Source organism: Heptranchias perlo, unplaced genomic scaffold (genome assembly GCF_035084215.1).
Source record: "Heptranchias perlo isolate sHepPer1 unplaced genomic scaffold, sHepPer1.hap1 HAP1_SCAFFOLD_52, whole genome shotgun sequence".
Taxonomy (NCBI): Eukaryota; Metazoa; Chordata; class Chondrichthyes; order Hexanchiformes; family Hexanchidae; genus Heptranchias; species Heptranchias perlo.
Genome location: NW_027139537.1, coordinates 3,690,412 through 3,694,960, shown reverse-complemented (window position 1 = coordinate 3,694,960; position 4,549 = coordinate 3,690,412).

Below are 4,549 nucleotides of genomic sequence, written 5' to 3'. Positions count from 1 at the left end.
GTGGACTCAGTCCATATCTTATATTACATTCTGTACAATATACAGTGGGTTGGACTCAGTCCATATCTTATATTACAGTCTGTACAATACAATATGGTTTGGACTCACTCCATATCTTATATTACATTCTGCACATTACAAGCTTGGGTGGACCCAGTACATATCTTATATTACATTCTGTACAATACACAGTGGGGTGGACTCAGTCCATATCTTATATTACATTCTGGACAATACACAGTGGGTTGGACTCAGTCCATATCTTATATTACAGTCTGTACAATACAAGATGGGTTGGACTCACTCTATATCTTATATTATATTCTGCACATTACAAGCTTGGGTGGACCCAGTACATATCTTATCTTACATTCTGTACAATACACAGTGGGGTGGACTCAGTCCATATCTTATATTACATTCTGTACATTACACAGTGGGTTGGACTGAGTCCATATCTTATATTACATTCTGTACATTACACAGTGGGTTGGACTCAGCCCATATGTTATATTACATTCTGTACAATACACAATGGGTTGTACTCAGTCCATATCTTATGTTACATTCTATACAATACACAGTGGGTTGGACTCAGTCCATATCTTCTATTACATTCTGCACATCACACAGTGGGGTGGACTCAGCCCATATCTTATATTACATTATGTACAATACACAGTGGGTTGGACTCAGTCCATATCTTATGTCATATTCTGTACAATGCACAGTGGGTTGGACTCAGTCCATATCTTATATTACAGTCTGTACAATACAAGATGGGTTGGACTCACTCCATATCTTATATTACATTCTGCACATTACAAGGTTGGGTGGACCCAGTACATATCTTATATTACATTCTGTACAATACACAGTAGGGTGGACTCAGTCCATATCTTATATTACATTCAGTACATTACACAGTGGGTTGGACTCAGTCCATATGTTATATTACATTCTGTTCAATACACAATGGGTTGGATTCAGCCCAAATCTTATATTACATTCTGTACAATACACAGTGGGTTGGACTCAGTCCATATCTTATATTACATTCTGCACATTAGATGGTGGGTTGGACTCAGTCCATATCTTATGTCATATTCTGTACAATGCACAGTGGGTTGGACTCAGTCCATATCTTATATTACATTCTGTGCAATACACAGTGGGGTGGACTCAGCCCATATCTTATATTACATTCTGTACAATACACAGTGGGGTGGACTCAGTCCATATCTTATATTGCATTCTGTACAATATACAGTGGGTTGGACACAGTCCATATCTTATATTACAGTCTGTACAATACAAGATGGGTTGGACTCACTCCATATCTTATATTACATTCTGCACATTACAAGGTTGGGTGGACCCAGTACAAATCTTATATTACATTCTGTACAATACGCAGTGGGGTGGACTCAGTCCATATCTTATATTACATTCAGTATAATACACAGTGGGTTGGACACAGTCCATATCTTATGTCATATTCTGTACAATATACAGTGGGTTGGACTCAGTCCATATCTTATGTCATATTCTGTACAATACACAGTGGGTTGGACTCAGTCCATATCTTATATTACATTCTGCACATCACACAGTGGGGTGGACTCAGCCCATATCATATATTACATTCTGTGCAATACACAGTGGGTTGGACTCAGTCCATATCTTATATTACATTCTGTACAATACACAGTGGGTTGGACTCAGTCCATATCTTATGTCATATTCTGTACATTACACAGTGGGTTGGACTCAGTCCATATCTTATATTACATTCTGTACAATACACAGTGGGGTGGACTCAGCCCATATCTTATATTACATTCTGTACAATACACAGTGGGGTGGACTCAGTCCATATCTTACATTACATTCTGTACAATATACAGTGGGTTGGACTCAGTCCATATCTTACATTACAGTATGTACAATACAAGATGGGTTGGACTCACTCCATATCTTATATTACATTCTGCACATTACAAGCTTGGGTGGACCCAGTACATATCTTATATTACATTCTGTACAATACACAGTGGGGTGGACTCAGTCCATATCTGATATTACATTCTGGACAATACAGAGTGGGTTGGACTCAGTCCATATCTTATATTACATTCTGTACATTACAAAGTGGGTTGGACTCAGTCCATATCTTATATTACATTCTGCACATCACACAGTGGGGTGGACTCAGCCCATATCATATATTACATTCTGTGCAATACACAGTGGGTTGGACTCAGTCCATATCTTATATTACATTCTGTACAATACACAGTGGGTTGGACTCAGTCCATATCTTATGTCATATTCTGTACATTACACAGTGGGTTGGACTCAGTCCATATCTTATATTACATTCTGTACAATACACATTGGGGTGGACTCAGCCCATATCTTATATTACATTCTGTACAATACACAGTGGGGTGGACTCAGTCCATATCTTACATTACATTCTGTACAATATACAGTGGGTTGGACTCAGTCCATATCTTACATTACAGTATGTACAATACAAGATGGGTTGGACTCACTCCATATCTTATATTACATTCTGCACATTACAAGCTTGGGTGGACCCAGTACATATCTTATATTACATTCTGTACAATACACAGTGGGGTGGACTCAGTCCATATCTGATATTACATTCTGGACAATACAGAGTGGGTTGGACTCAGTCCATATCTTATATTACATTCTGTACAATACACAATGGGTTGTACTCAGTCCATATCTTATATTTCATTCTGCACATTACACAGTGGGTTGGACTCAGTCCATATCTAATATTACATTCTGTACAATACACAGTGGGGTGGACCCAGTCCATATCTTATATTGCAGTTGGTAAAATACACAATGGGTTGGACTCAGCCCAAATCTTATATTACATTCTGTACAATACACAATGGGTTGGACTCAGTCCATATCTTATATTACATTCTGTACATTACACAGTGGGTTGGACTCAGTCCATATCTTATATTGCATTCTGCACATTACACAGTGGGTTGGACTCAGTCCATATCTTATATTGCATTCTGTGCATTACACAGTGGGTTGGACTCAGCCCATATGTTATATTACATTCTGTACAATACACCATGGGTTGTACTCAGTCCATATCTTATATTACATTCCGTAGAATAAACAGTGGGTTGGACTCAGTCCATATCTTATATTACATTCTGTACAATACACAGTGGGTTGGACTCAGTCCATATCTTATATTACATTCTGAACATTACACAGTGGGTTGGACTCAGTCCATATCTTATATTACATTCTGTACAATACACAGTGGGTTGGACTCAGTCCATATCTTATATTGCATTCTGTACATTACACAGTGGGTTGGACTCAGTCCATATCTTATATTGCATTCTGCACATTACACAGTGGGTTGGACTCAGTCCATATCATATATTACATTCTGTACAAATACAGTGGGTTGGACTCAGTCCATATCTTATATTACATTCTGTACAATACACAGTGGGTTGGACTCAGTCCATATCTTATATTACATTCTGTACATTACACAGTGGGTTGGACTCAGTCCATATCTTATATTGCATTATGTACATTACACAGTGGGTTGGACTCAGTCCATATCTTATCTTGCATTCTGCACATTACACAGTGGGTTGCACTCAGTCCATATCTTATATTACATTCTGTACAATACACAGTGGGTTGGACTCAGTCCATATCTTATATTACATTCTGCACATTACACAGTGGGGTGGACTCAGCCCATATCTTATATTACATTCTGTACAATACGCAGTGGGTTGGACTCAGTCCATATCTTATGTCATATTCTGTACAATGCACAGTGGGTTGGACTCAGTCCATATCTTATGTCATATTCTGTACAATACTCAGTGGGTTGGACTCAGTCCATATCTTATATTACATTCTGTACAATACACAGTGGGGTGGACTCAGCCCATATCTTATATTACATTCTGTACAATACACAGTGGGTTGGACTCAGTCCATATCATATATTACATTCTGTACAATACACAGTGGGGTGGACTCAGCCCATATCTTATATTACATTCTGTACAATACACAGTGGGGTGGACTCAGCCCATATCTTATATTACATTCTGTACAATACACAGTGGGGTGGACTCAGTCCATATCTTATATTACATTCTGTACAATACACAGTGGGTTGGACTCAGTCCCTATCTTATATTACAGTCTGTACAATAAAAGATGGGTTGGACTCACTCCATATCTTATATTACATTCTGTATATTACAAGGTGAGGTGGACTCAGTCCATATCTTATATTACATTCTGGACAATACAAGGTAGAGATTGAACAGGGAGGGGCGAGTTTCTAATTCAAACAGGAGAAAACAGTTGAGGGAAAAGCTGTTGACCTTTCGCTGACAGCAACTGACAGAATTAAAGTTGCAACAATGTCCAGAGCAGGTGTGGGAGGGGCCCAGGGACAGAAGAGAAAACACACCCAGGGGGAGGGTTGGACCCTGCAGCAAACACT